Source organism: Gracilinanus agilis, chromosome 1, assembly GCF_016433145.1.
Source record: "Gracilinanus agilis isolate LMUSP501 chromosome 1, AgileGrace, whole genome shotgun sequence".
Taxonomy (NCBI): domain Eukaryota; kingdom Metazoa; phylum Chordata; class Mammalia; order Didelphimorphia; family Didelphidae; genus Gracilinanus; species Gracilinanus agilis.
The window spans coordinates 574,649,761-574,660,350 of NC_058130.1; positions in this window are offsets into that span (position 1 = coordinate 574,649,761).

The window sequence follows — 10,590 nt, forward strand, 5'->3', positions numbered from 1 at the left end:
ATTGTTATATTTATTGCCATATAATTGGGCAAAATAGTTTTTAATGATTGCCTTAATTTCCCCTTCATTAGAGGTGAGGTCTCCCTTTTCATCTTTGATACTATCAATTTGGTTTTCTTCTTTCCTTTTTTTTATTAGATTGACCAGTACTTTGTCTATTTTATCTGTTTTTTCAAAGTACCAGCTTCTAGTCTTATTTATTAATTCAATAGTTCTTTTACTTTCGATTTTATTAATTTCTCCCTTGGTTTTTAGTATTTCTAATTTAGTTTTCATCTGGGGATTTTTAATTTGCTCACTTTCTAATTTTTTGAGTTGTATGCTCAATTCATTGATCTCTGCCCTCATTAATTTGTTAATATATGCACTCAAGGATATAAATTTCCCCCTGAGTACTGCTTTGGCCGCATCCCACATAGTTTGGTAGGATGTCTCATCATTGTCATTTTCTTCAATGAAATTGTTGATTGTTTCTATGATTCCTTCTTTCGACAAATTGGTTTTGAAGAATCATATTATTTAATTTCCAATTAGTTTTTGATTTTCCTGTCCAAGTGCCCTTACTAATTATAATTTTTATTGCATTATGATCTGAGAAGTTTACATTTATTATTTCTGTTCTTTTGCATTTGTTTGCAATGATTCTATGCCCTATAACATGGTCAATCTTTGTGAATGTGCCATGTGCATCTGAAAAGAAGGTGTATTCCTTTTTGTCCCTATTTATTTTTCTCCACATATCAATTAGATCTAATTTTTCTAGGACTTCATTCACCTCTCTTACCTCTTTCTTATTTATTTTTCGGTTTGATTTATCTAGCTCTGAAAGAGGAATATTTAGATCTCCCACTAGTATGGTTTTACTATCTATTTCCTTCTTGAGCTCTGCCAGTTTCTCCTTTATGAATTTGGGTGCTATGCCACTTGGTGCATACATATTGAGCAGTGTTATTTCCTCATTGTTTATACTGCCTTTAATCAGGATGTAATGACCTTCCCTGTCTTTTTTAATCATATCTATTTTTATTTTGGCTTTGTCAGAAATCATAATAGCCACTCCTGCCTTCTTTTTCTCATTTGATGCCCAAAAGATTTTGCTCAAACCCTGAACCTTAAACTTTTGTATGTCCACCCGCCCCATGTGTTTCTTGTAGACAACATATGGTGGTATTTTGGTTTCTAATCCACTGTGCTATTTGCTTCCGTTTTATGAGAGAGTTCATCCCATTCACATTCAGAGTTATAATCATTAGTTGTGCATTTGCTGACATTTTCAAATCCTCCCCCATTCCTACCCCTTCTCCTTAAACTATTTCCTTTAAAACCAGTGGTTTGCTATTAAGCCGCTATCCCTTATCCCCTCCCTTGATTAACTTCCCTTTCTACCCCCTCCCTTATTTCCCCCCTCTTATTGTTTTTAAAGGCCTTATGAATTCCCTCCCCCTTCTCCCCTCCCTTTTTTGACCTTCCCACTCCCCTGCTCCCCTTGGTTTATCTCTTCTGACTTTCTCAGTAGGGTTAGATAGAGTTTTTTATCCCAATGGAGAATAAAGCTACTCTTCCCTCTCCGGGTTGATTACACTAAAAGTAAGGTTTGATTATTACCTCTTAATGCTCTCTTCCTCTCCTTCTTATAATAGTATTTGTCCCCTCTCCCTCCCATGCCCTCTTTGTGTGTAATAGAATATTCTATTTTCTTATTCACTCAAGTTTCTCTTGGTGTCCCCTGCTATTTACCACCTCTTTCCCATCCCCAACGCCATCTTAGATTATTTAGTGTTCCACCCTCCCCCTGTGAATTATTCTTCTGATTACTATAATAGTGAATATTATAATAGTGAATAGAGTTCACTACAGAGAATTATACATAACATTTATCTACATAGGAATACTGATAATTAGATCTCAGTGAGGCCCTTAAAAAGGCAAATTTAAAAATTATAAGTTTTCTTTCTTTTCCCTCTGTATCTTATTTACCTCTTCAGGTTTCTCTCGATTTTTGTGGTTCGATATCAAACTTTCCATTTAGCCCTGGTCTTTTCTGTGCAAATACCTGGAATTCTTCAATTTTGTTGAATGCCCATACTTTCCCCTGGAAATATATAGTCAGTTTTGATGGGTAGTTGATCCGTTGTTGCAGGCCCAGCTCTCTTGCCTTTCTGAATATCGTATTCCAAGCCTTATGGTCTTTTAGCGTGGAGGCTGCCAGATCCTGTGTGATCCTGATTGGTGCTCCTTGATATTTGAATTGTCTGTTTCTGGCTTCTTGTAAGATTTTTTCTTTTGCTTGAAAGCTTTTGAATTTGGCAATAATATTTCTAACGAATTTCTTCTCTGGGTCGAATGTAGTGGGTGTTCTATGAATCCTTTTGATATCTATATTGCCCTCTTGTTGTAGGACTTCAGGGCAATTTTGCTGAATAATTTGTTTTAGCACGGAGTCCAGGTTTCTATTACTTTCTGGTTTTTCGGGAAGACCAATTATTCTCAAATTGTCTCTTCTAGACTGGTTTTCTTGGTCTGTCACTCTCTCATTGAGATATTTCATGTTTCCTTCTATTTTTTCAGTCTTTTGACTTTGTTTTATTTGTTCTTGTTGTCTTGAGAGATCATTAGCTTCTACTTGCTCAATTCTTGCCTTTAGGGATTGATTTTCGGCTATAATCTTTCGGTTTTCGGCCATAATCTTCTGGTTTTCAGCCATAATTTTCTGGTTTTCCGCCATAATCTTCTGGTATTCCTTTTCAATCTGGTCAATTCTGGTGTTCAATTTGCTTATCAGTTCATTTGGTTTCTGAGCCTCACTTTCCAATTGCAAGATTCTACCTTTTAAACAGTTATTTTCTTGCCAGATCTCTTCCATTTTCCTCAAAATCTCAGTTTTGAACTCTTCCATAGCTTGTGAGGAGTTTTCCTTATTTGAGGAGGGTCCGGATGCTTGTTTGTTCTACTCCTCTGTTTGCTCCGTTGTCTGGATTTTCTCTGTGTAAAAGTTGTCGAGTGTTAAAGGCTTCTTTTTCTTGTTGTTATTCTTTCTCTTCTGAGTTTCCTGAGTCTGGGTAGCCATCATTAGCCCAGCAGCTTCTCAGGTTTATCCTCGTGCTCAGTGTCTGTCCGCGGTCTATTGGCTCCTGAGGTCTGAGTTCTGGTTTTTTCCAAGGTCAAGTCCCCTGGTGGGCCCCCTTGCTTGATCCTCTGCAGGAGGTTCCTTTACAAGTCTCAGGGCGCTGCTTCCACAGTCGTATACCCTTCTGCACTGGGTCCCCACTCAGGTTTTCAGAGCTTTAGTTCCTGGCTGTGTCTCCCTCCACCCACGCCTCTGCCTGTGCCTGTGCGCTCTGCGTCCAGCGTCCACTCTCTGCTCCCGTGTTCAGATTTCGCTTGCGTTCTTTGGCTTATTGGGGTCCCAGATCTTGCTGCTCTCAGGAACAGGCCAGGGAGCTGCCAATGACTCGATGGGTGCCCCAAACTTGCTCTATTTCTTTTTAGCTGGGTTCCGTGCTATAGGTGCTATGTGTGGAGGGGGTTGGGGTGGGGCGGTTGCTCAGCCCGCGATTTAGTGAGAGCCCTTTATAGCCTGGAAATGTCTCGATTCCACGTACCTTCCACGCTGTGCCCTGTTGTGGGGTTCCTCCGTTTGTCTGGACTTGTTTTTATGTCCCCTTGAGGAGTTTTGTGTGTTTTGGTCAGGAGAGGTTAAGAGCTGCTTCTTACTCTGCCGCCATCTTAACCCTGAACCTCTCCTAATTTATTTTTGAAGTCTTTTTTGAGCTCTTATAGTCTTTGTGTCAAGACCACATTTATTTTTTGGACTTTGCATGTGTTTCCTTTTGCTTTTGCTGTCCCCCCCTCTTTGTCCATACCTTGCTTTTTGTATCAATAAAAATTCTTTAGAGTTAGGTGCTTTTTTGTTTCTTGTCCAATTTTCCTATCTAATTATATGCTGCCTACATTTTCTATGAAGTTGGGGTACCCTCTTAAAATTCAATCCTCCCTTAATGTTATTCTTAGCTCATTTTCTGGGATGTTACTAGTTTACCATATGGTCTGATGGCTGAGAACTGTTAGAGCCCCATCCCCCTGCTGATTCAATTGACCCTTGATAGACTAATAGCTTAAAGACTTTCCTCTGGCTTAGGTGTAAGCTTTTGATTTCACTTTGAACTTGATCACATCAGGGACTGATCAAATTCTAGTCCCAGGCTTAGGCTCAAGTTTTTGGTCTCACTGTGTTCTTGATCCAATCATACACACCTAGATTGCCCTATCCTGGTGTTTCTCTCTTAGTTTTGGGTCAAAAAATGGGGGAGTGGATCCCCAAGTGAACTTTGTCCTCACCCCAAGCTATGGTTTATGTCCTCATTCCAAGCCCAGACTAGGATTCTTGGCTTAGAAATGTACCCACATGGATCAGCCCCCCTTCAGCACAGATTTCCCTGGGCTAGAACTCCAGATTTCTACACAGGTTTGAAATTTCAAGGGGTGTGAGTTGGTTTGGACCACTTTTTGCTCAAGCAGGATCTCACGTTCTGAATGTTAGCTTGGGCTTAATTTTGGCACCTGTGAGATCAGATGTGCAGTGGGGGTGGAGTGAAAGGGTATGTGGTTTGCTCTTGGCTTGTTCTTCACTCCTTGTTACAATCTCTTGCTGACTCTGCTCTCCTCTCACCCCATCCCCCAGATGTTGTCTACCTTCATTTTGTGACTGTTTTTCTTTTCTTGAAAATTATTTCACTCTGTCTCCTTGTTGGCTCTATCACTCCTGTATTTGTTTTGGGGTGGTATTTTAATCTTGGCATGAGAGGATTCTCATGCTAACACAGAATTCTACCACTAGTTACTCCTCCATCTTTCCTCCACCCCATGAAGTCCCTCTGATTCTTTAATGTAGAAGCTTCTATGTCTGTTATCCTGACTGTGGCTACATGATATTTGGATTGCTTCTTTGTGACTGCAATATTTTCTCCTAGACTTTAGAGTTCTATAATTTGGATTTGGCATTCTTGGGAGTTTTGGGGGGGGGTCACTTTCGAAGGAAATTCGTGGATTCTTTCAATTTCTATTTTTCTTTCTGATTTTATAATAGGAGAGTTTTCATTCATTTTTTCTGGAAAAAAATTTCAATATTATTTTTTTAAACTTTCAGGCAGTCAAATAATAATTCTTAGATTATCTCTCCTAGACTCATTTTCCAGGTAAGCTTTTTGTTTTGTTTTGTTTTATTTGTTTTTGGTCAGGAATAAAAATATACTGTTGATTTGTGCAACCATTTTCAAAAGCAATTTGTAATTATCTTTATAAAATGACTAAAATATCCCTTTATGCAGAGATTTAATTGCTAGACACATACCAAAGTACATCAATGACAAAAAGAATGGCTTCATAGACAACAAAATATTTATAGCAACACCCCTTTTTATTAGCAAGGACCTGCTAGATATAAACATCTATTGAGTGGGAGAATAACTATACATAATGAAATATGTGAACCTTGTAAAATATTATTTTATCACAATAATCAACAAATGTAATGAGTACAAAGAAATCTAGAAGTACGTATATGAATTGTTTCTATTACCACATAATCACGATTATTCATTTTATATCTTATGATATGCTGTATCTCTTGTTTGGTCACAAATTCTTCCTTTCTTCATGGATTTTCCAGGTAAGCTATTCTTGTTCCCCTAATTTACTTATGGTGTTACTATATCTAAATCGTATATTCATTTTGACTTTATCTTACTATAAATTTTAAAATATTGATCTATACCTAGTTTATGCCATATTGTTTTCCTGTTATCTCAACATTTTTTTGTTAAATAGTGAGTTCTTATCCTAAAAGATATCTTTGTACTTATAACACAAGGTTGCTGAGATCATTGACTCCTGTATATTGTGTATCTAATCTACTCCATTGATTGAACATTCTTTTTGTTAGCCAGTATAAGACTGATTTGATGATTACTGTTTTATTATATAGTTTGAGATCTGGTACTGCTAAGCCATCCTTCCTTCACTTAAAAAAATAAATCCCTTGATACTATTGATCTTTTTTTCTTCCAGATGAATTTTATTACTTTTTCTAGTTCCTTAAAATGATTATTCAGTAGTTTGTTAAGTAAATTGATTTATTTAGAATTGTCATTTTCATTCTATTACCTTGACCCTTCCATGAGCAATTAATATATTTCTAATTGTTTAGATCTCACATTTATGTGACAAGTGTTTTTCAATTGTGTTCATATAATTCTTGTATTTGTCTTGAGAAATAGATTCCCAAGTAATAAATGTTGTTTAGATTTATTTTAGATGATTTTTTCTTATCTCTTGTTGCTTAAATTTGTTGGTAATGTATAAAAGTTCTGATAGTTTATATAAATTTATTTTGTGTCCTGCAACTTAACTAAATTTAAACTTCAACCTCAACTAATATTAGTTGATACTCTACATATAACATCATATCATCTTCAAAGCATGGAATTTTAGTTTCCTCATTTCTAAATTTAATTCCTTAAAATTAGGTTTCTTTTATTTTTGCTTAAATTAGAATTTCTAGTACAAAATTAATAATGGCAGTGATCATGGAGATCCTTCATTCACCCCTGATCTCACTGGCAAGGATTCCAATTTATCTCCATTATAGATGAAACTTTGTGATGACTTTAGGTAGATACTATTTATCATTTTAAGGAATGACTCATTTATTTCTATATTTTATTTTATTTTTAATTGGAGTGAGTGTTATATTTTTGTCAGAGGCTTTTTCTGCATCTATTGAGATAATCATATGATTTATCTTTGCTTGGTTATTGAAATCGTCTATTATGTGGATAGTTTTCCTAATGTTAAGCCAGCCCTGCATATCTGGTATAAAACACACTTGGTAATAGTGAATGATCATGGAATATATTTATGTGGTCTCCTCATTAGTATTTTATTTAAATTTTTTGCCTCTGTATTCACTAATGAAATTGTTTATTATTTTCCTTCTCTGTTTTTGCTATTCCTGGCTTAGGTAACAGTACCATATTTGAGCCTTAAAAAGAATTTTAAAGGATGTCTTCTCCATCTGTTTTCCCAAAGAGTTTATATAGTAATGGGATTAAATGTTCTTTTTTTTAATGTTTGACAGAATTCATTTGTGAATCCATCTGGTCCTAGGGAATTTTTATTAGGTAGTTCATTAATGGTTTGTTAAATTTCTCTTTCTGGATGGAATTTTGCACAGTATTTGATTATTTGTAGTTGTTGTTGTTGTTTTTCCTCCATATTTACTCTAAGCTCTGAAGTCTAGGTGCTCAGAATCACTTTCTCTTTGAGATAGATAATCTCTCATAATAAGTATTTAGGACTGGTATTACTCTCACGAAATTTCTATGATTCAAAGATTTGTACAGCCCTTTTCACAGTGATCCCATATTGAGGTAGCTTCATGTCTCTTTGGATTACTCACAGTATTTGTAGGAAAGAAAACTTTCTCTCCAAACTTTCCTGAGATTACTGCTAGCTGAGTGTTATCCAGTTCCGTTGACTCTTCTCACTCTCATTTTTTTCATCTATAAAATGAAACTAATAATAGCCCCTGCCACAAAGAATTTTTTTAAGGACCAAATGAAATTGCAGTCAAATTACATTGTGAAAACCCAAGTAATGTATAATGTCCTTGTTATAATAATAATATGTTTTAGATTCAATTAAAGTGTTGCTTAGGCTGCAGAACCAAATAGGATGGTCTCGATTTTATCGCCATATGTGTGTGGTGTGTGTATATGTATGTAAAAAGACATATACGTATATACTATACATATACAATATAGGTATATAAACCAACATGCACACACACACACACACACATATATCACTTTTTTTTAATTGTGTAGTAAACATAATACACTAACATGTAATAGCAATACAATGATACGCTAAAATAACCAATTCATTAGTGATGAGGTTGCTTGAAAAGTTAAAGTTTGCTGATATTATTGGCTCATTCATTTACTCAAAATCTGCTTAAGAAATATCTCCCCTCTTACAAGTAAGATCTAAGATGTTGTATACATTTGTCTTTGTCATGGTATTTGAGATTGAAATTTGGAGGCTACTAAAAATGATGACATGAATTGGATGGCCTTCTGAGGAACAAATTATATACTTATATTAAAGAATTTTTAAGGAACTGGTTTTTCCCCCTATGGTTGTATCTCAACAGTGAATTTTTGGAAATATACATATATGTGTAAACTTAATTAATAAACTTTATTCATAATTAGCATTCAATTATATCTGAGGTTACATTCAGGATGACTATTTCACTGTTCTAAGCTTCCCTCTCTTGAATATATGTTTTTTTAAAAAATATATTTGACTTGGTGAGAATCATTTATAGTAAAAAAGAATAAAAATACCAAGAGGGAAATATTTTGAATAAATAATGGGTTAAACCCTCCCTGTTCAGAGATCTTTTTTTTTACTTTTCTTTCTGAGTTTTGACAAGGATAACTAAAAGTTTTTTGGGTTTTTTTTATAACTAAAAGTTTTGAGAGAGAAGAGGGATGAGGAGTTTTCCTTTCTTTTATTGTGAAGAAGAATATACTTAAATATGGAAACCATTTATATATTGTGGTTGACATCTAAAATTATAATAAGAACTTATTTAATTTATGTATTTTGGTGGGCTGCAGTTGGATCTACAATTTAATTATAGATTTAATCTAATAATGCAGTTTAATACTTTAGAGAGAACTCTTGTTATAAAGAACTGCTTGTGTGTACTGAGAGTTTAAGTGACTTTTCTATGATCACACAATCGGTAGTTGTCATGATCAGGATTTGAACTCAAGTCTTTCTAACTCAAAAAAAAAGCATTTATTCACTAAGCCATTCTTTCTCTCTGAAATTATCATCCTAAAACTTTATTCATTACAGGAAAATTTAATTAATAACATTTTATAAGTGTCAAACACTGTTTCTTTTTGTATTATGTAGTTTGCCTAGGGAATGAACTACCAAATATAGAAACATTTGTATGGAGAAAAAAGGTGGTACAACTTTCAAGTAGCAATTTTAACATGGATTTTGAGCAAACATCCCATTTTGAATAATTTTTTGCTCAGGTATTCACTGCACTAGATGACCTCTGAAGGCTCTTTCAACTTAAAATGTTTATAATTATGTGAAGAGGAAATATAATACTGTACTTAAAAGAATAATTAGAATTCTGAATTAACTTTTTCAAAAAAATCTGTCATTTTTACCCCTTTCTCTTTTGACACTGTCCCTCACCCTGAAAAAAAAGACAGGGAAAAATCTATTGTAAATTTATATGTCAAACAAAACTAATTTCTAGATGTGTTGATTAGTCAAGACACATTTACTAAAGCTTACTGTTTGCCAGACCTTGTGTTAGAATTGGGGATACCAAAAAGCAAAATATAGTCTTTCTTCTCAAGGAGCTCATGATCTAATGGGGAAGGGAATGTGCAAATAATTATGTAAACAGACTATACACCAGAGAAATTAGAAATTACCTGCAGAAGGCAGAGACTAGAATAAAAGGGTATCGAGAAAGACTTCTTATTGAGGTAGATTTTAGCTAGCACATGAAGATATAGAGGAGGTAAGACTGAAATTTAAAGGAGAAAAAAATATTCACTAGTTTTATCTTGATATGACATCTGTATGCCAGACACCATGTTGGGGGATCAAGAAGCAAACACAAATGATAGGAACAATTTCTGTTCCCTAAACCTTACATTTTAAAGGTGAAGACAATAAGTAAACATAAAAATATGGACAGCACAACTATAAAGTTAATATATATATGTTTATATAGGTGGTGGGGAATAGAATATACCCAGTGAATTACAAAGAGAAGGCCACTTAAATGGATTTCACAGTTCAAAACATGAAATATTGTCCACTGAGCTTGGAAAAAATGTTTAGATCAAGATGTGTAGGATTTTAAAATGTAAACAAGGGTATCTATGTTGGATCCTAAAATAAATAGAAAGCAAATTGAGCTAATTTAATAGGCAAATCATATGTTCAGATTGAACATAGTTGAAAGAGAGTTGACTTTAGACGTAGGAAGAACTAACTTCATGTTGTACTTCTACCTGTATAACCCTGAGTAAGTCACTTAAATTTCTCCAGCTGACTTTCACAGAGCATAAGTTTCAAAAAGGTACTGTCTATATTGGTAGATCATATGTTCTAAAGTTGAATTTGCTAAACCAGTTAAATTAGAATCTAGTTCCTTATTAATTTTGTTCATATGTTAAGATAATACAAAAGGATTCATTTCCCCTAAGGCTTTTGGGTCATGGTATAAGAATTCTTCAGAAAGGAAGAAAGAATTACTGAGAAGCAGGCTTTAGAACTGGCAAGAACTAAAGTTCAGGTAGTAATCTGGATCATAACAACATAGATGAACAAAGTATTTTTGGGTCAGTGGTGACAGATGACTGAAATGAGGCTAAATGATAGGCACTAATAACTCACATATGCAAGAGCAAGGGAGTGTGAAAATTCACTGTGTTGTATAGATCCACATGAAATGAATGAAATGCATGGAGATAAATGTAGGTA